This window comes from Phascolarctos cinereus, unplaced genomic scaffold (assembly GCF_003287225.1).
Source record: "Phascolarctos cinereus isolate Bilbo 61053 unplaced genomic scaffold, phaCin_HiC Scaffold_4;HRSCAF=312, whole genome shotgun sequence".
NCBI classification, from domain to species: domain Eukaryota; kingdom Metazoa; phylum Chordata; class Mammalia; order Diprotodontia; family Phascolarctidae; genus Phascolarctos; species Phascolarctos cinereus.
In genome coordinates, this window is record NW_027555847.1 from 351,591,244 (window position 1) to 351,614,478 (window position 23,235).

Sequence of the window (23,235 nt, forward strand, 5' to 3'; positions counted from 1 at the left end):
ATTTTCTTGGGTTGACCTTATGATGTGATGGCATGGATCAAGTTGATGTGTAGGACCAAGTCTGCAGTGTGGTTTTGTTTTGTTTTGTTTTGTTTCTTTTTTGTTTGATGGGGAAGAAGAACTTGCAATTCTTAAGTTACCTTTTTTTCTTAAATGCCCGCTTGATCAATTAATTATGATACTTATGCCCTTCCCTTCCCTTCCCTTCCCTTCCCTTCCCTTCCCTTCCCTTCCCCTTCCCTTCCCTTCCCTTCCCTTCCCTTCCCTTCCCTTCCCTTCCCCACCACCATCTCTACATCCTTATATTGCCTGGTTTAGTTTTTGTTCTTGTAACTTGGTTGTTTTATTTACCTCGAGTTATAACCCAGTTGGACTAACCAATGAAATATGAATGGTTACATTTATGCTGGTTATATGAGAGGAATCTTAGCAAGCATTGACCCGGTCCTCTTAGAGTCTGTGATAGAAAAGGAGGAGAATACATGACAGTCTGAAATGTATCTTTCATTTTAGGAGGGCAGATTTCAGAGTTTGATATAAAACAGACAGGGTTCCATAGCTTGAGACTGAAGAAGGGTAGATGGAAACAAAAGGAATGATAGATTCTCAGGAATTAATTAATTCTGATGAGGAGGAAAAGGAAACATATTTAAAGAAACAAATATAGATGAACATATAACCTACTCACAGAGTTAGATTTTCCATCATATACAAGAGATAATAGTAATTAATGGAAGTAACAGGAAGTAATGGAAAATCAGTACAAAACAACGGCAAGATTCTGTAAGAATGGTATTACCCAGACAATTTTAAGCTGAGCTTAAGCATATGACACATGTTAAAGAAAATAAAAAGGACATTCTAAAGCTCTGTTTAGGGCAAGTGGAAGATCAAGGAAGAAAAAGAATCCTGGTTTGGCATAAATAGGAAAGTGGTGATGGAACACAGAGAAGAGGCTGGATTACTCAACTCCTATTTTTTCTATAGTTTCTCTACTAAGGAGAATGACATAAGACATGGCAAGAGTTCCTTCCAATCAATCAATAAGCATTTGTTAAGTGGCAAATATGTTTTAAGCACTGTGCTAGGGGCTGGCAATATAAATTCAAAGAATAAAACAATTCTTTCTTCAAGGGCTTTACATTCTAATAGGGGGAGAAAACAAGTGTGTATAGACACACAAGGCAAAAAAAAATAGTTAAAATACAAGGTAGTTTGAAGGCAGAGGATTAGTTAGCTCTACTAGCAATTTAGAAGCACAGTGCCTAGTGATTAGTACAATGCTTAATACATAGTAGGTGTTGAATAAATACTTCTTGACTGTCACACAAAAATGTGGTGCTGAAATTATTACTGGAGTGAAGAAGAGATCCGATGGGATGGAGGTGATATACAAAGTATATACAAAGTAAGCTTTGGAATCCAGAGAGGCATAATATAGGCCATGGCACTAGCATTGAGTTTTGAATAAAGGTAAGATTTCCAAGAGGTAAATGTCTTTTGTCTGAAGACTAGTATACCAAATTTTGAACAAGATTATCAATAGGTGTTTGGGAACCAGAGCAGAAGTATTTTTCAGACAATTAACAGGTATTAACTATGAGTCTACTGTGTCCCAGGTATTATATTAGGCATTGGAGATACAGCTACAAAAAGGAAATATTCCTTGCCCTCAAGGAGCTTATATTCTACTGAAAAGTTGGAAATTTTGTCCTTTGGGAGCAACCACATTCCAGCCTCTGTCTCACTTACTATCCATTCTTCCTCCCCTCCCTCCACCTCCCCCTCCCCGTTCGCATTTGATTTAATCTACAGACTAATGCCAGACAGCACAAGCAGTCAGTGCCTTTGGAAAACCAGCGGTCTACATCTTGTTAACCCCAGCAACAGTCCTTCCACCAATGCTGATCACCTTCCCCTTAGTAGACATGCAACATGCCATATAGAAGAGGGCCAGCCCCCTGTCCCCCAACAAGAGCCCCAGTAAAGAGCGGTCACTTAGATTTGAAATAGTTGTTCCATTGCCTTCAGGCCTTGAGGGCTTGGAGCAGAGAGAAGAGAGTGGACGCCAAGAAATTGAAACGAAGCCATAGAAGCCGGTCAGGCCCAAGACCCCTGCTGTTGCTCCTGAGAGGGCAGACATGCAGGGACATCCTGCAATAGACCAGAACAGCTGCATTCCCACAGATGGCAGCCTAGCTGATGAAGGGGGTGGTCCTGTTGCACTTGGTGGCTGTGGTGGCCATGGTGGCCGTGGTGGCTGTGGCAGCCATGGCTCTCCCTGTAGCTCCTCTGGGCGCAGTGATGGTGACCACGTAGTTACCTTAGGCTGGCAGAGAGGACGGTGACTGCAAGGGTTCCATCTTGGTCTTGAGGGTGCTGGAAGAAACCTATCCATTTCTAAATCATGCTTTCATGTTCATATACTCCATCTTCCTTCTCAAGCTGCCTTTTATGTGTTGTCATCTTCTTGTATTAGAATACAAGATCTTGGAGGGCAGGGTCCATCTTACTTGCTTGCATTTGTATCCCTAGCACTTAGCACAGTGCTTGGTATATAATAAATGCTTTCATAAATGCTTTCTCAATATCTATCTATCTATCTATATCTATCTATCTATCTATCTATCTATCTATCTCTATGCAATAGGGATACAGGTTCATGGATATATATGTATAATATGTAAAGATAAGTACAAAATGACAAATTAAAATACAGAACTACAGGCTATTCTCAATAAGTTTGAGTCATGAGGTCTTTGGGTGCTAGAAAAAAAATAACATGTGATTGCCAAACCTTTGAAGGAGTTATTGTGTCTAGGCCTCTCAGCTATTAGGTACAGCAGAAGGCAGATGCACTATAATTTGGGGATGGGTGTTAGGCAATCAGAATTGTCTCTAATCCATGAGATGCTAGTTATGCAAGTTGATTGTAACTGGCTCCCTGTTAAGAAAGGTTCAAGTCTGTAAAGAAACTACTCATCTTACTGCTCTTGCAAAGATTGTTCCCAACTAAACATACTACTCAAGACTTGGCTTTTGGCCAAGAGGAAAGGTTTTCTTTTCTGGTGGCTTCTGAAAGCTCTGATAGCCTCATGCCCAACTACAGAGGATTGTTCTAAGGCTCCTGTGCCTACTAGGATGCACATTCTATTCTTTTCATTCCTTTTTCATATTTAGTAATGATTGGAGTCTTTTTTTAAACTTATGTATACATTGTACCTTGCAAAAATAATTGTTTAGATGGCTCAATTTGCTAAAATTACAATTCTAGTCATGGAATTCATAAAGAAGAATGCAAGTGACAGAACTTTAGCCCAGCCCATAAAGGTTCAATTTGCCTCTTTGCAGTTGAATTATTCCAAATGACTGCCAAAACAAGTCTGAGACATATTGACAAAGTAACATGAATACCACACAAAGAACAGATTTAAATAATTAAAGAAGATGGATAGATAGATAATAGGTAGGTATCTCCTTATAATTTAATAGAACTTGTCTCTGGCAAAGCACAGATTTGTAGAGGTCAAGCAGAGGAAAGGAAAAAATTGTGGAAACTAGAAATTTTGCTTTTGTTTCATACAATAGCAGTCATAAGAGGGAACTTCTCATGCTTGGTATAAAGATCATTATTGAACATCATCTATTAGAAAACTTTGTGTATTGTATCTAAGAAATGCAAGCATATGATGTTGCTGGGTGAGAAGAAAGATCCTTTTGAGGTCTAATAGACATATTGGAATATATTTCATTAACTGATTAGAATTTGTAGAGAAATTGGGTTTTGTTAAGTGGTTTTTCCATCTCCTTTTGTTCTTTAATTAGTTAATAATTCCTACCAATTCTGTTATAAGGTGATCGAGATTATAGTTTTCATTTAGAGATGATAAGTCAAACAACTCTACATTCAAAGTGGCTCCATATTGTACAGAATATTTAAAGGAACTAGTAGTTCTTGAGTTCTTAGTTATTTTTTTTCTCTTACCACACAGGAGGAGGAAATCTTGGTTGTCAATTTGAGCTTGTTGGAAGAAGATGTCTGTCTCCATGTTCCTTAAATCCCACCAAATGAAGCCAGAAAATATGTACACTAAATTGGTATGTTTGAACTCACTTCAGAATAGCAGAACATTTTAGAAGTATAAAACTTTGTTTTGCTAACAAATGCAACTTGATCTCTTTTTCCTATGATGAATTATGTATTCTTTTCTAATCAGGTAAAGTTGAGGGGCCTGAAAACTCTCTAGAGTTAGAAATATTATTTACATATCTTGTTTACATTGGTCTACACTTAGGTTGGCTTCCAGAAACTTCTGCAATTAGGAAGGAAGAATTACTCATATCTTTTCCAAGATCATCCCTCAGTGACTTCTTTGTTTCATCTACTTATGTATCATCAACTCTACCTTTCTGTCTTTCACAATTTGAAGCTTTGCTGGATAACCTGAGATAGACTCTCATTCCTTTTGTAACCTAGGATGCACCTCACACATGGGCCTCTCTGAAGTTTAAGACACATTTTAGATTATTCTCATTTCAAGATCATAATTGACAAGCTCTTACTGATATCCTTTTTACTAAGTTAACCAAAAGATATTCAAGTTAAAGTAAAAGTCATTTAAACAGTATAGCAAAATGAATGACAAAATCACCACATACACATTGCTGTACTCACAAATTCTCAGACTGCTGGGAGGAGAGGAAGCATGGGAAGGAGTGAGAACTTTGTAGAGAGCATACCAGGTCCACATTGGAATTATTTGCCCTTGCTCCTACTAGCTGTAGCAAATTAGCCTTGCTACTTTCTCCTAGTTGCAGATTTTTCCTGCTGCTAAGTTGATAAAATTTAATTTTTGGCTACTTTACTAGACTGAATTTTGGGCTCTTCCCTCCAATGTGCTGCCATCTGCTAGTCCTATGCAACTGGGCTTTTCTTTTTAGGTCTGTTGCTGCTGTTTGCTGACATTTTCTATTTTCTGATGAATTATATTTGCTGTATGGCTTTTTTCTATCATAAAAGAGATACTCTTAGAACTTTCAGCCCAAAGCTGTTATGGTCATATTGTTCTTGTGATTTAAACCCCAAAGCTATAGTCAGCAGCCAGAGGCCAGAGGCCATTGACCAGTCAGCATTGGCTTAGGTTAAATCTGCCTTTAAAATTACTTTGATTTTGAACTTCTGCTATATGAGCTCAGTCTGCAATTTGACTTAGGTTCAAAAATCTCTTTCAATTGCTTTCTGCTTCTATTATGTCAATCACTATCCATACAAACCCCTTCTCTACTTTCCTACCAGCAAAAAACATCCAGAATTTGTCAATATTGTCCTTATAGATTTATGGAGTTACTGAGCTGGGAGAAGTTTTAGAGATTGTATAGCTCAATTCTATCATTTGACAGCTGAGGAAGCTATAGCCCTAAGAAGTAAAGTGACTTGCCCAAGGTAACATTCAAAATATGACTTACTTACTTTTGTTTTCCACATTGCATTTCCTTTTACATCAGCTTTTTTCATTTACTCTCTTTTAATAATTTTTTCACATTCCAATTGCAAGACATTTTTAAAAAATAGCTATTATTGCTTCTAATGCTACATTAAGGAAATGCTACTTTTTATTTCTGGATTCCTTTTCTTGCTTTATAGATAAAAATCTTTTTGTCATTTGCTACAGACTCAATTGCAAATTTATCTTATTTTTTAATATCTTTTTTTCACTTCTGGTTTAGCACTATTAAAATATCACTGCTCTCAGCACATCAGAATCCTATTGGATGAGTTAACAAATAATTGTGAAGGTATGTTGCAAATCTCTCCAAATTCTACTTATTAAGTCAAAATGTCCTTCTCTAGTCTCTGCAACCTGGTCTTCATTATGTTTATTTTGAAGGTAAATTGCTCCTCAAAACATTTTCTGTTTGAAGATATCTAGAGAATGGGGCAAGTATGGGTGTTACGAGTCTGGTTACACCTAATCAAAATTGGAAGGAAACTTAATAGGACACATAGTGAAATGAAAAATCAATTCTGGCTGAAAACTAGATGGCATTGGGACCAGAGGGGGTCAAACTTGGCAGTCAAAAATCCATGCAGGTTACTATTAATAATTAACATTTCAATTAATTCATTGTTCCTTGAATGCCTACTATATGAAGGCACTGTGCTTGGTACTGGAGAGACCAATACCATGAATGGAGCAATACATAATTGAAAAGGTGTTACATTCTATCAGGAGAGACAGCATGGACATAAAGAAATTTATATAGAATAAATATAAGTAAATGCAAAATATTTAACTACAAGGTAATTAAAAAAGGAGCACACAAATATTTGGGGGAATGAGAAAAGTTTTGACCAACAAGTTAATGTGTAAAATGTTACCTGAAGAAAAAGAGATGTTTCATGAGGTACAGGTGAGGAGGGAGTACATGTTAGGCTCTAGGGACAATCAGAGCACAGACAAAAAGATGGGAAATAGAAAGTCATGTTTGAGGAACAGCAGAGATTTGTATAATATTTTAAATTTTGCTGAATTTTCATACGCTGTATTATTTGAATCTCTGAGTAGCCCAGTGAGGTAGCTGTTGTTCTTCCTATTTTACAGATTTGGAAATTGAAATTCATAGAGGTTGAGAGAGGGGCCTCTGGTCAGACAGGTAGTATCAGAGGTCAGATTTGAACCTGTTTTTTCACCTTGAGGCCCAATAAATGATCTACCATACACATCACCACTCCAAAAATCAAGCAATCTGTAGAAATGATAAACAATGTAATATCAAGTGCCCCTATAAAAGTAGAGTGAGGCATTGCTCTTAGCTACTGTAAGGAAGGGTGAATGCTAAACAGTTTCTTGCCCTGGATTTTGGAGTTTTACATTTCCTATGTTGCAGAAACCAGCCCCACTGTTGGGGCCTGCAGACAGCAAGTGGCAATTCAAAGCACCTCTCTGAGAAGAGGCCTATGTGGACAGAGGAATAATAACATCTCATCTGAAAATCATGTCAGTATATTTCCTGTCATTCACAAGAGTTCTTAGACACTTAGTTCTAAGTGTCTGGGCATGCCTGGTGGATGAGCTTCACTTTTTATGGGACATGCAAGTAGCTAACTGGTTCTCAAAATGAATGTACCTAGCTTACTAGGTGACATATCCACTTTTATATCTTTTTTAAAATTCTCACTTAATTGTTCTTTTTCAATTAACAAAAATCTATTTTCTACCCCCTCACTTTAAAAAAAAACTCTTGTAGCAAATATATGTGGTTAAAACAAATTCAGACATTGGATATGTCTCTCTCTCTCTCTGTCTGTATAGAAATATATTTATACACACGTCGAGCGAGCACACACACACACACACACACAACATGAAGTGCTGAAGGTCATTGAGAAAGAATAGTATTGAAAAAAGATAATTAGATTTGGCAATTATGAGATCGTTGATAACTTTACAGAAAACAATTTCAATTGAATAATGAGGTTAGTAGCCAGACTGCAAGGGGTAAGAGATAGTGAGAGGAATGAAAGAGGAGGCAGACAGTGTAGAAATAAGACTAAAGGTGTCTTTATCACTAACTGTCTTCAGTTTCTAACTATTCGCTCACTCCTTACTTTCATTTAATCAGCTACTATCACCTCTACAAACATGAGTGAAATTTCCTTGAAAGGTCACTGATAGCTTCATTGTCAAATAGCCATTAAACTGCCACCATCTTTTTATGAATTTTAATTTTTGGAGGTAAACACTGCAGGCCACTACTTCTGGATAGTCTCTCTCCTTTTGGTTTCCATAGCCATCCACTGTGGCTCATCTTTGACTCATCTTTCTCTTTCTTCTTTGTTAGTTTCTCTACCTGTTTCTTCTCTAGGATCAAGGCTCTGTCCTAATCCCTTTTCTCTATATATATATATATATATATATATCTCCTGTTATTATTTTTTTTCTGACTCAGTGAGTTTTTTAAAATAATTGGGATGGTATTGCATAAACAGATTAGTTAGGTAAAATTGTCATTTACAATTATATTAGCCTTACCTACCTAAATGTCACTTCAATTATTTAGATCTAAGTTTATATAAAAGGTATATTATGTTTATATTCATATAGTATAGTTTTGGCAGGTATGTTGTCATATTTTTTTATGCTGTCTAGTTATTTTATATAGTCTAAAACTATTGATTAATATGGCTGACACACAACTGTAGTTTCCCCATTTTTCTCTTTTGATTAAATCTGATTTTAGCTTTAACTTTGTCTGAAATTACAATTACTATCCCTGCTTTTTTTTATATAATAAATTCTACTCGACTTTTATTTTATGTTTGTGTGTATCTCATTTTTATTCCATTTCCTGAAAGCAATATATTGTTGAGGTCAAATCTTTAATCTACTATTAGTTTCCATTTTATAGGTAAATTCATCCCATTTACATTCTAAATTTTAGTTACTTCTTGTATTATTTTCCTCCCTATTTTCCTCACTATCCTTCTCACCCTATTCATATTCCTCTTCACTCCTCTACTTTACTTCTACCCACTACCTTACCCTCCAATTCCTTAACCTACCCCCCTCCAAGAATCTTTCCCTTATCCTCTCCCTCCACCTTATCCCCTTACCCTTTTATTTCAGAATTTAGAAGATTTTTATACCCTTCTAAGTATATGTGTTATTCCCTTTTTATCCCATTTCCATTAACCTACACACTCTTATAAACCTCATTATCCTATTCCTTGTGCCTTTCTTATCCTCTCCTCCCTCCTTATTACCTTACCCTCTAATTTCTTTCTGAATTTAGAAGACTTTTATACCTTTCTAGATATATATGTATTGTTCGCTCTTTAACCCATTCCTGATGAAAGTAAAGTTCCAGGACTAGCTGCCCTCCTTCCCCATCTAATTCCTCTGTATCAGTTCTTCCTCTTGCATCTCATGTGTATGATAATTATTCTTTTTACCTTTTCCTACATAATTTTGCTTTTTAGAATCACTTCATACTCATCTCTACCCCGTTCTTTCTTTCGAATTACCCAATTACCAATGACAATCTTAGACATATGGCTTACATTTCCACACATGAAAAGTAAACAATTTGTCCTCATTGAGTTCTTGTAATTAGTCTTTGTAGTTTACCTTATGTTTCTCTTGGATCTTGTACGTCAAATTTTTTTATTAAGTTCTGGTCTTTTTGTAATAAAATCCTGAGGGCAGCTAGGCAGTGCAGTGGATAGAGCATCGTCCCTATCCTGAGTTCAAATCTGGCCTCAGACACATAACACTCACACAGACTCTGGGCAAGTCACTTTACCCCAATTGCCACGCCAAAAAAAAAACATCCTGAAAATCTGTCAATTTATTAAATGTCCTTTTTTTTTATTGTTGTTCAGGATTACACTTAACTTTGCTTAGTATGATATTTCTGGCCATAACCCCAGTTCTTTTCCTCTTAAATATATAGTATTACAAGACCTGTGGTCTTTTAGTGTAGCTGCTGCTACTTCTTGTGTAATTCTAACTGTGGCTTTGCCATATTTGAATTTTTTTTTCTTGTTGCTTGTAATACTTTCTCCTTAACCTAGGGTTTCAGAATTTGGCTATGATATTCCTGCAGGTTTTCCCCTAAGGATCTCTTTCAGGTGGTGATTGGTGAATTTTTTTCCATTTCTCCTTTCCCATCTTGTTCTAACACTTCAGGACAATTTTTAAAAATTGTTTCTTGTATTATTGTATCAAGATTCTTTTTAAAAAAAAAATCATTGCTTTCAGGTAGTCCACTTATTCTTATGTTTCCTTTTCTTGATCTGTTCTCCAGATCAGTTGTTTTTCTTACAAGATGTTTCACATTCTCTTCTATCTTTTCATTCTTTATATTTTGTTTTATTATTTTTTGGTCTTATAACTTTGCTGGCTTCCTCTTGCCCAATTCTAATTTTCAAGAGGTCATTTTCTTAAGATTCTAGATCTCCATCCAAGACAGCTCTGAAAGATTTATGGTAAAAACAAGTTATCCATCCCCAGAGAAAGAACTGATGGTGTCTGCACAGAGAGTGAAGCAGACTTTTTTTTTAACTTTTCTATTTTTCTTGAGCTTTTTTTTTTATGTTTTCTTTCACAATATGACTATTATGGATATGCTTTTGCCTGACTATACATATATAACCTGGATCAAATTGCTTGCCTTCTCAGTAAGGGGGGGCGTGGAGACAGAAAGGGAAATAATTGGGGCATGTAGCTGATGCTATTCAAATGATATCATCAATAGGGTAACATTCTTTTAACAGTAAAAATTCAGACAATCATCTAACATTTGTTAGCCTACATTATTTTTTCTTTTAAAAATATATTTTACTTTGCTAAATAATTCCCTATTAACTTTTAAAAAATAACATTTATTTAAAAAAATTGAGTAGTCTTTGTCTTCAAGGAGCTTTTAGCGTATTTAGGAGAGACAAGCACAGGTATAAATATAAACAACTTAGATACCATATAATTGGGTTTGGGAGGAGGCCCCAATAGTTGGATAGTAAAGACTATATGTAGAAGGTGCTTCTTGAGCTGAGTCTTGAAGAAAACTAGGAATTCTGAGAACAAGAAGTAATGATGGTGTAAGTTCCAGGAGTGGGGAAAAGGAAGTACATGCCTTCTTTTCCATCTCTATAATGTTTATCAGTTTGTTCAGTGCATGTATTGGAGGTAGTCTTGATGGAAAGACAAAAAATGAATAGACGGACTTCAGCAAATGCTATCCTAAAACAAAACAAATCTTTTCATTTACACAATTCACTAAGACATGGAGTGTTAGAGCTTTTGACTTATCAACCTTTTAAATTCCCTTACTCATTCTCTATTGGAAGAATTAAAGGAAGGGTCTTTTTCTTAAAAATCAGGAACTTGTAGATTAAGGTCTTAACTTGTAATCCCATTTTCTTCATTATGTAACTTTTCATTATAAATTTAACTGTTCACACAGCCAAATATTCAAGTAAAACTACAGATAAGATTAAAAAAAAACTCCCATAAACCCTCTAGCATGTCACAAAATAGACACAAATTAATCAATAAAGAATCTTTTTTTCTTTTTTAAAAACCCACTTAGGTTCTAGCCAAGCAGAGATGATCTAGCCTTTCAGTTCAAGGTTAAGATTCAGCAGTATCTTCCACTCCTGAACATAATGATTCTTTTCAAGTGATTGAAAACATACTCCATCACACACACAACCACACTAAACTTATTGAATACAGTGCAACAAGTATTTATTAAGTACTTAATATGTACTGTGTTGGATAGCAGTTATTAGAAAAATGAAAAACATTATTTCTGACCACAACAAGCTTACTGTTTGATAGAAAAAATGACTCATATATGTATATGTACGATACAAGGCAGAATATTTTAAGGCTGTAACTCAGGTTCAAGTTTGGAGAATTTGCACAAGATTATCCTCATTGGTGGGAAAATGACAATTCAATGCTGTATGCCTGATGAGGAGAAGAAATGTTTTAAGAACTTGGGAGAGGAGGAGCATTCTTTTTACTTCCTGGTTCAAGAGAGGATACATGGTGCCAGATACTCTCAAGAGATACCTGTGAAGAGAAAGAAGTGATTGACAGGCAGATATAAAGGGGAAAGCTCTCTTGTCAGCATGTCGCAGACGTGTCCAAAGTGGGATGTGGGGGATATAGAATTAAAACCAACAACAATTAAACAGTGACAAGTACAGAGGTCATTGAAAGGAAGCAAAAGGACTTTGCATGTCATATTACAAATTTTCCTGGGATGCTTTTTCCAGGACTAGCTATGGAAAACAGCTCTAGTGACATAAGAGCTGACTGAGTTAACCCTTATGGTCAAGCTTGCAGTTAGGTAGATAGTTAAGGGATGAGAGACAGGGAGAAGAAAACTGTCCAATCATCCCATTTGCTTGTCACAAGAAGATTCCTTATGTGGTAAAATCACAGGCCCAAAATAAAACTGAGACTGGGAGCAGGAGACCAGCATGGCACCTGCATTATGGGGATTGCTACCAAGATTTCCCCTATAATGAGTCTGACTGTCTTGCATAATATTTGTGTGTGTGTGTGTGTGTGTGTGTGTGTGTGTGTGTGTGTGTAGATTCACATATTTTTGATACATTAGCCCTGAAAAAGCAGGTGTCCAAGCCAGGAGAAATGGTCCATGATGAAGCTGTGGTCCAGATCCAGCCAAGAGTTACCTCTTTTTGACAGACTTTTGATAGCTTTGCTGAGCTTAGACCTGAAAATGAGGGCTTCACTACACAAACTAGCTAGATGTGAAGTACAGGTAATCTTATAATCCTACCATAGCAGAAGTAATACCCAAGACTAGGAGTGTGGGACAGCATTAATAGGTCAAATTGAATGACCTGAAACATAGAGAGTATGTGTTTAGCAAAAATCAGGAATAGATAAAAGCTCCAGAGCCCAGAAAGTCAATGTTTGAAGCATCAGGCAGAATGTAATAGCAATAATAGCAATAATAATAGTCAATAGAATATTAAATATTAAAAAGGCAAGATAATGACTCATCCCAGGACTATTTCTACATGAACTCTATCAAAAAAATGAGGAGATGAAATAACAATGATGCTCTCACATATGCTCTTCAAGTTCTGCAAAACCTTTCCTTACAACATCCTTGTGCATATGTCATTGTCCCCATTTCACATAAAAAGAAACTAAAGAAACACTCTCTGCTGGAGAGATCAGCAGTCAAGGCTAAGGTGCCAGGCAGCAGGATCAGGGATTCAGACAAAGAATTTGAGAAGCATGGAATTAGAATTAAGGAAAGGAGTTTAATCAGTTAATATGGGCACCAGCATATTTAGGTCCTTCTTAGTGAAAATAATGAATCCCATGAATTGGTCACATTAGTTGAATTTGTACTATTCAAAGTTTAAATTATAGGTAAAATATAGTAATTGTTTCTAGCCTGATGGAAATATACAATAACAAATTTTTGAATTGTTTGTTTGTTTTTAATGTAACATAACAGCACAGTAAAGAAATGCATTTCTGATTAGTTTATTACAAAGTTTTTATAGAAAGCAAAATTTTAAAATTAATTAATTTAAAATTTTAAGCTTACCTTTATGATATAATGCAAATGTTGTTATTGCTATTTATAATTTTTTTAGTGGCACATACTAAGCTATTTTATCTCTCTTTAAATATTTACATGTACACTGGTAGATGCAAAGAGCTTTATCTATATATCAGAATTTGCATAATCATATCCTTACACAATGATCCCAGGGTAGTTGGGTGACCTAGGGAATTATATAAAATCAGTAATGCTTTAAAACAAATATTGTTGCCCTTGCAGTATTTTTCAACAGCTGAACTAAAACAATTTGAAAATCAGTCTTCAAAATAAACTTTATTCAGCTATGATTTCTTTTATTAGATCACCAAAGAGCTAGAAGTGGTTCATGATTGTAACCTTTCAGAGCACAAGGATTTTTTTTAACATTTGTTTTTAAAACTTTGAGTTCCAAATTCTTTCCCTCTCTCACTCCTCACTCCCTCCCTCTTCACCAAGAAGGCAAGCAATTCCATATAGGTCATACATGTGCAGTGGTGCAAAATACATCCATAAAAGTCATGTTGTGAAAGAAATCACGGTCAAAAAACTCAAGAAAAATAAAGTGAAAAAAAAAGTTGCTTCAATCCGTATTCAGACACTATCAGTTCTTTCTCTGGGGATGGATAGCATTTTTCATCCTAAGTCCTTCAGAGTTGTAATGGATTGTTGTATTGCTGAGAATAGCTAAGTCATTCACAGCTGATCATCTTACAATATTGCTGTTGCTTTGTACCCAGTACATTTCACTTTGCATTAACCCATGTAAGTCTGTCTAGGTTTTTCTGAGAGCATCCTGCTCATCATTTCTTATAGTACAATAGTATTCCATCATAATTACATACCATAACTTATTCAATCATTCCCCAATTGATGTGTATCCCTTTAATTTCTAATTCTTTACCCCCAGAAAAGATCTATTATAAATATTTTTGTACATATAGGTCCCTTTCCTTTTTGTTTTCTTTTCTCTTTTGGGATACAGACATAGTAGTGGTATTGCTATGCCAAAGGGTATGAAAGATTTTATAGCCCTTTGGGCACAGTTCCAAATTGTTCTATAAAATGGTTTGATCGATTCACAACTCCAACAACAGTATATTAGTGTCTCATTTCTCCCACATTCTCTCCAACATTTTTCATTTACCTTTACTGTATTATTATCTAATGTAATAGGTATGAGGTAGTACCTCAGAATTGTTTTAATTTGCATTTCTCCAATCGTGAGTTAGAATATTTTTTTCATATAGCTATAGGTAGCTTTGATTACTTCATATGAAAACTGATTTTATCTTTTGATCATTTATCAGTTTGGGAATGGTTCTTATTTTTATAATTTTGGCACAGTTCTCTATATGTTAAAGAAATGAGGTCTTTATCGGAGGAACTTGCTTCAAATTTTTTTTTCACAGTTACTATTGCTACCTACATTTCCCTCCGTCCTAGTCCCCCTACCCCCATTAATTTTGTCTCTCCTTTTGCTTGGTCCCACCTCAAAAGAGTTTGTTTCTGATTATCCCTTCCCCCAATTTGCCCTCCCTTCTATAATCTCCCCCTCATTTTCCCTCCCCCCTACTTTCCTGTAGGGTAAGATAGATTTCCATTATCAATTTTGTGTATATGTTATTCCCTCCTTAAGTCAATTCCAGTGAGAATAAGGTTCATTCATTTCCTCTCACCTCCCCCCTCTTCCCCTCCATTGTACAGAGCACAGGCATTTTGAGACCAACAAACAAGCATTTGTTTTTATTTAAAAGCCCACTTTGCATTACCTCCCAATAAAAGTGTTAGGTAATCATTAGACATTTTAAACTTAGATCAAATTAATTCTTTCTTAGAAATGTCAGGTATCTATCTCTCTATTTATCTATCTACTTATTCATTTATTTATTTGACTATCTATCTATCTATCTATCTATCTATCTATCTATCTATCTATCTATTTTTAGGAAGTCCTGTAGGTTTTATTAATCTAAGACTGTTGGGGGAGGGGTGACCAAGAGGGACCTGCTAAGTTACCTATTATTCTGGATACCTGAGCAAAGTAGTGGATTCATAAAAAGGGCTAGGGTACCTGGGAGGTTGGGGATAGATCTGTTTTCAGACCCCAGGATCAGGGAGAGAACACTAGTTTTGAATTGTTATACCCTAACTATAATTCACTTTTACCCTCAGTTTCCCCATTTGTAAAAATTTGAGTATATGATCTTTGTAAAAGGTTCTTTCCAGACCTGCTATTTCAGGGTCTAAAGTCCTTTCTATCTCTAAATCCTTTTGATTCCCTTTCCATGCATCCAAATCCACATGAGATGGCTCTAGGAAACCTGGGGCCTCCAGAAATCCATGATTGGGAAGTCAGGATGGCTGAGTCCTGTCCTTGGGGGAGGGGAAGGTAACTTTGTAGGGTGTGGGGCTGTAGTTTCAGGCCACCTGTCTCTGAGGGCAGGGCTGGAGATAGGTTGAAATGGGCAATCCTCCTGGAGGTTTGAGGGGAGCTTGTCAATTCTTCTGCATTTCATTTAGGATCCAGGTCCAGTAACAGCACAGGTTGGTATAAATACAGGGAAACCTGGGAAGGGCACAGTGTTCCATTCCCCAAGACAGAAGGCCCTGCAGGGCCCCATTGCACACCAAAGGACCTCCAGAGTAACCCTGGAATGAGCCCTTCCCACCTTCTTTGTCCCCAGCATAGAGCATGCTGGGAGTGATGGCTCTTTGGTAAGCATTTTTATATTTTTCTTCAGATATGATACTGATCATGTAGCAGAAGGCACTGAGATATCTGACAAAATAACTGGACACTGTACCCAGCAAGACACCAGGCAGGTCGTGCTGGGGTTGACAGTCTTTTGCCAGCTGAATGGGGGACCTTGGGGGGTCAGCTTCACTGGCTTCTGCAGATTGAGCAGCTTGAGGTCATTGTTGCTGGTCCTGAAACTGAATGTGGGGTAGGGTATCCGGTGCTACACCTCGACTGATTGTGGATAGGGCTCCAGGCTCTTGATATTATGTTTTCCCAATACCACTCAAAAATTCCAGTGGGTAGGTGAGCTACTGTGAGGACCCACTGATTGGACAGCAGCACCGCCCCACAGTGGAAGTGATAATTGATGTACAGTGAGGCCTGACAGGCCTGGGAGTGGGGAATACACATTTGACCACCTTATCCTCATTCCTCTCTGCATTGGCAGTAACTCACAGAAGAAGCAGTGCAAAAAAAAAAAAAGGATGAACATATCTGGAGAGACGTCTAATTGAGGAGGTCTTAATTAGGGTGGCGGAAGTCAGAGGCAGAGATGGTTCCCCTAACCCAAAGAAAGGCCATAGAGTCTGAGAAAATGAGGCAGGACAATCAGACAAGAGGCCAGGTGTCCCCTGGGAAGGGATTGTCTCACAGAGAAGGGCTAGAAATATCAATTCTTGAAGGCACGCATTTCCAGAAAACGCTTGTTTCATCCACATTAAAAATTTGTTGTTTAGTATATTCATATTCTTTGATTATTTGAGGATATTTAGTTGTTTCACCCTCCTCTGCACTAACCTCCTCTCCAGTGATTTTAATATTATATGATTGAACTCACTTTTTAAAGCTATGGAACCACCCAACTGCTTGCAGTAAAAGTTACTTCAGTATCCATTTCACTTCCATTTTCTTTCACTGCCTTAAATTAACTTGTCTGTCTGTCTGTCCTAATGACTGCTCTGCTATGAAGAATGTGTTTTGACAGCAGTCTTCAATCTATACAGCTAAAAGATGTTCCATTTTTCTCATTGTAACACTTCTATTTCTTATAGCTCTTTGTAAATCATAAAAAAAAGTGATGCAAGTTTGCCTTTGTCTTTTATTTTGCATGTGTGTTTTATAATATACCATAAATTCAGGCAGTCTGGCATCTAATCCTGTTTTGAAGTTACTGTAACCACATTCATGTCATTCAATTACATCAAAATTGTGTCCTAATGTAATAACACTTTTCTACTTTTTGGCACTGGCAGTGTTTCTATCTAAAGTTTTCTTACTTTTGTTGATTTTGTTAAGGCCTCTTAAAATTACTTTTGGTAATATGGCAAACAGCAATACCTCATATTTACAAGAGACAGGCAAGTGTAGATGCATAATATAACAGTGTATTAAAACCCTCAACTCTCTCATATTAAATTTGATGTTGTATTATTTTAAAATAAGCACTAATATGAAATTTTGCATTATTTCAACTCACATTAATGGGGACCTAGATGTATTTTAATGCTAAGTCAAAGGTTGACTAATTCAAGTGGTTCTCATATTTCCTTACAAGGGTAATATTGGTCATAGTATTTTCTCAATAGTAAAATAAGAGATTGAAGTGGATGATCTCATGGAATTTCAGAGGCAGAAGAAACTTTAGAGAGGACCTTAGAGAATGTCTTCTTGACAAGGAATCTGCATTCAACATTGGCAACAATCATCATACAAGTCTTCAGGTTAATACATCCAGTGGAGGGAACTCATTAATCACACTATTTGGTTTGGTCATGCAATCGATTAAACAGCAAAAACAAATCCTCACTGAACTTTCATTCAGTCTGCACATCTCTCCTTCTTGTCATCGGAACTCAGCATTTTTTCTACTCTCCTATATTGTTACATTTACACAAGTGAGTAAATATAAGATAATGTGAGGAGAGAGAGAGACAGAGAGGCAGAGAGACAGAGACAGAGACACAGAGACACAGAGACAGACACACAAAGAAAAACAGACAGAGCTTGTTTTGGGTGCAAGAAATAACTTACCAAAAAATCATAATATCTGCATGAGACTAAAAGAAGAATAGCAAACTTCTTCCTCAACAAGGTACTCCTGTCTTGGGAAGGATAGAGAAAATGAAGTTAGAGGAGCAGCTATGGTCTACTATGGTTCTATTGGCTTGATTAAATGCTTTCATCTAAAAGAACCATCTATTATTTTAGAAAGCCTTGAGTTATTCTTTTTCCACAGTTGAACTCCTTGCAAGTTATTCTCTTTGATTTCTTCATTTTGACATGTTTTACACTTACTATCAATTCATTTTGCTTTCTGATAAACTGATTATATTTTCTTGAATTTTAATCCTGACTCACCAACTGCTTATAAGACATCTCTATATGAAAGTTCCGTAGACATTTCAAACTCAACATATTCAAGATGAAGTTCACTTTCTTTCCCCTCAAACTTTCATCCACATTCCCTATTTCTGTCAAGGGCAACATTATTTTTCCAACTGACTCAGGATCACAACCTAGGAGTCTTACTTGATTTCTTATTCTTCCTCACCATCTCCCACCCCACCCCACCCCTATCCAATTAGTTGTCAACTCTGGCTTTATGCCCTCTGTTTCTTTTGTTCATCTTTTCCTCTGTACTCACATGACCACCACCATAGTTTTGGCCTCTACATTTTTCCTGAACTATAACCGGAGTCTCCTAATCGGCTTCAAATCTGATTCAAATCTCTTTTCTCAAATCCATCTTCCAAATAGCTACTCAATGGCTCCCTATTGCATCTAGGATAACATACAAACCTGTCTCTTTAGTATTAATAGCCTTTTACAATTTGATTTTAGCCCATCCCACTAGACATTTTATATTTCTCCCTCTTATGTCCCCTGCCTTCTGGCCATACTGGTATTGTTGTTTTCCCTATATAACACCCTAACCTCTAAATCTTCACCTTTGCATAGGTTGTCCCCTCCACCCCATGCCTGACTCTTCCTCCTCACCACTTCTTGAAATCCTAACTTTTTCCTAGTTTCAGTTCATGTGACCTGCCACATGAAACCTTCATCTACTCTCTACCCAGTAATCAGTAGGGACACTGCTGAAAATACTTCATATTTACTTTGTACATGTTTTATTATTTTCTTATCTGTATATATGTTGCATCTATTCCTCCCAATGTGAACTATCATGGTCAGAAACAATTTCTTTTTTTTTTGATCTTTGTATCCGTACTCCTTAACAGAGAGCCTTGTACAGAACAGGCATTTTGTAAATTCTTTTTAAGAATACATATGTATACATATAAATGTATATGTATATATATGCATATACATATATGTATGTACGTATACACACACACACACATTTTTCCTTCCTTTCTAATTCTATCTTTGGTCTATGAAATTCCTGCCCCATGAAATTTTGTCCTTTTTCATATCATGATACTTCATGGATCCATGGTTTCATCAATGTAGGTGAGCAGTCTCTTCTCAGTATAATACAGGCAAATAACTACTGGCTTAGTAGTCAGAAGACGTGGGTTCAGATCCAATCTCTGTTGCTAACTGCTTGTATAACACTGGGTAAATAACAACCTCCGTTTGCTATTCTGCATCTGTAAAATAAGAGGATGAATTTGGAAAGATGGATTTTGAGGACCATTCAGCTCTAGATTTGGAATCTTATGCCATATTATAGACCTTTCATGACTAGGTGATTGATTCTTCAAAAATTACTGAGGCTGACAAAAGCATCTCTCCTATGGCTAACTTCCCGATGAAACTCTCTAGAGTTATCATCTTAGTTGGACTGGTCCTTAGATAATAGATGTGCAGATGATTGTCATGGCCAAACCTGTGCTTTAGGATAATCACTGGCTGATGAGTAGAGGGTGGGCTAGAATGAGGAGAGAATTGAGGCAGGGAGATTAACTAGCAAGCTAATGTCCCTATGTGTTTTTTTGCCTATAACACTACCATCTCCATGCCTTTGCACTGCCTGTACCCCATGTCTGTAATGCTTTCCCTTCTTGCCTCCAAATTCCTGGCTTTATTCAAGATTCAGCTCAAATTCTATCTTATGTAAGAGACCTTTCTTGGACTCTTTACCTCTCCCCTCTTCTAGTACCTTGCTCTGAAATTGCATCCAATTCATATTGAACATATTTATGCCTATATAATTAATTATTAGGATGTTGTCTCCCTCATTCAAATGTGAACATTTTGAGGGCAAGAACTGTCTTTTGCTTTTCTTTGTATTTTCATTACTATTACATTGCCTGTCACATAGTAGCTGCTTAATAAATGTTTATTGATGATGATGATGATGGAGAGGACCTGGGGTGAGATGCACAACAGTGAGGTATCAGAAGACGATATTATGGAAGTTTGTCCCTTTTTCTTGAGTAAAACTGAAGTGATTACCAAATACTATTACTTAAGTGGCAAGTGGCATCATAATCCAATATTTCTCTTTTCATAGTTTTAAATTTTTTCCAATTTCATGTAAAGACAATTTTTAACATTATTTTTTATTAGATTTTTAGTTCCAAATTTTTCTCTGTCTTATCTAAGAAGGTAGGCAATTTAATATAGTTTATATATGTGTAATCATGCAAAATATTTCCATCTGATTGAATATTTCACTTTTTCATATGAGTTTTATATATGTTTTTTTCTACTTATTTAATAAGTAAAACTGAAATATTTTTCTGGGGTAAATTAGAAAGTCTTGGGGTTAGCTTCAGATAAGGCCTCCTTGTAATAATAAGATTAAAAGGCATATAAAAGATCTAGGTGGAGATTCCTCAACTTTTTTTTTTGTATTAAAAATTTTATTCTTAAGTCCCAGAAGTTATATCACTTTAGTGTGTTTATTTAAATAGGTACATTGAAGCTGTTTGGCTCACATTTTTCAAATTCAAACTGGAATAAAAATAAGGGTTTTCAGTAATCTCCACGAAGGCAAATTAGCATTGAGGGCAGCAGGGTGATAGTAGGTCTTTGTCAGTTGCTTACTCAGTTAGCCAGTGATTGTTTATTGAACAACCACTATGTTCCTTCAAACAGTGCTAAAGTTTATGGAGAAGAGAAGATAAACAGAAGATGTGGAAGCAGAGTATCTTATAATTGGAAGGCAAACTAAGGGTCATCTAATCCAACAACTCACTGTCTAAATATGTAGAAGTGCCTTTTTATAATATCTGTGACAGATGGTGACTGAGTCTCTGATTAAAAACTTCTGGTGATTAAAAAAACAAAACAAAGTGACTCTTACTTCATAAGGGAGCCATATGTTTCCTGACTAGGAAGAATTTAGAATCTGACTGAAAAGATTATTTATGATAGGTGCCTCAGGAGGTCAAAGGAGGCAGCTTCATAGAGGCAAAATGGCAATAGTTTTGAAATGAGAAGGCTTCATTTTAGGTCCAGCTCTGCTGATCACTTACTTGTCCTGCCTGAGATAAACTGCTTCATCTCTTTGGGCCTTGGTTTCTTCATCCAATTCTGTTCTTAATCCAATTCTGTGATTAACATGAACTAGAATGCTAAGTGAGAGCTTTGTATGACCAAGCCACATATTTTCCATCATGGCAGCTGAGCTAAGTAAGATCACCAGATTAGTTATACCCATAACCCAAATATTTTTATCACTTTGTACATTGTTATTAATTAATGAAGAATGATGACATCTTTAGAGTACACACCAGAGAAGCATATTCCCTTCAAGTAGTATATCCATCTGTCTATCTATCTACCTCTGTATCTATCTCTCTACCTATTTAATGCCTGTATACTATACACACACACACACACACACACACACACACACACACACACACACACACACTCACATGCATGTGTGGATCCCTCAGACCTGAGCAATCATATCATGTTTCTGCTCAAGAAGATTCAGTGGCTACTTATTTTCTCTAGGTTAAAAAAACCCCACAAATATATAATCTTTCTGTTTGACATTTAAAGCCCTAAACAGTGCGACCCCAACCTGTCTTTCCTGACATTTGTCTCCTCTCACAATACTACATTCCAACCAAAATGAAGTACATGAAATAGACCATTCATGGCATTCCATTTTCCACCTCTCTGCTTTTGTGCAAGTTGTCCCCTAATCCTGGAATCCTCTCTTTCCTTCTTTCATCTCTTCAAATTACCAGGTCCATTCAAGAATCAGCTAAAGGGTCACTTCCTATATGAAGCTATTCCTGACTCTCAATTTTTAGTGCTTTACTCTCAAATTACTTTGTATTTGTTTCATACAATGTATATGTACACATACATATGTGTACACACATTTATGATATATGTACAAGTGTATACAAACATATGTATAGTGTACATGTGTGTATACATATGTGTATGTGGGTATTTTCTTTCTGCAAATGTTTGAATTATATTTCTGTATATGTATCTATACATATACATATAATTTATACACACATGCACATGAGTATAAATGTGAATACTCACATATTTATATACATTTACTTTTCTGTTTACATTCTCCCCAGAGAAATGATGTATGCTCTTTGAAGGCACGGACTCTTTTTTGGTCTTTGTATCTCCAGGTTCTTGGCACACGGTACGCACTTATACTATATGCTTGTTGAATCAAGTTGAAAGAATTGTCTGGCAAAATAGTTGCCTAATCTAGGATTATGCAAGATGATTTGTCATCAAGTGGTTGGATAGGAAATAGAATGGTGAAATTTTAAACAATTATTTAAAAACCCATTCAGTTTTGAAGGCATTAAGGTCTCATGAATCTTGTAATTGACTCATGCATTTATGCCCAAATGCACTTCTATAGAAATGCACTTCAAACATTTGAGGACAGAAAAGGAATCTATAAGATGCTGATATACAATCTAGTTAGTTTCTTGTTTACTGCTAAGACTATATCTGCCCAAACCTTCTTAGATAGATTCCCTTCAGCCCTATTCTTGAAGAGTTACCAGGGATGAATAATTCCTAATCTCTAAATAGCCTAGTACTGTGCTTACTTGTGTTTATTTGGCATCAGATAGTTATGCCTCACATTCAACCCATTTCTTTCTTGTTTCATACTCATCCTGTTCTCTCTTCTTTTGTCCTTTGTGGACAATTTCTGTGGTGACCCAAAGATAACCTTATCCCTTGAGGTAATTAATACACTTCACATTGGGCCTCCATTTAACTCTTGTTCCTAAATTCTCTTCCATACCCTAAAAGCTTTGTGTTGCCACTTTTAATAAGCTGTTCAATTTTTCTATTTCATTCTTCAAATATGGCAACCAAAGAAATATTCAGCTTTATTTTGCTTGTAGGTGACACAAAACTAGGAGGGGTAGCCACCTGCTTGATGACAAGAGTTGAGATCCAAAAATGTCTGGATGAGATAGAAG

General features: G+C 36.2%; 1 pseudogene; it reads right to left on the reverse strand.

Annotated features, from left to right (window-relative positions):
* Positions 1-15,531: 15,531 nt before the first annotated feature.
* Positions 15,532-21,467, reverse strand: LOC144456539 (kallikrein-14 pseudogene; annotated as a pseudogene).
* Between the last annotated feature and the right edge of the window lie 1,768 nt (positions 21,468-23,235).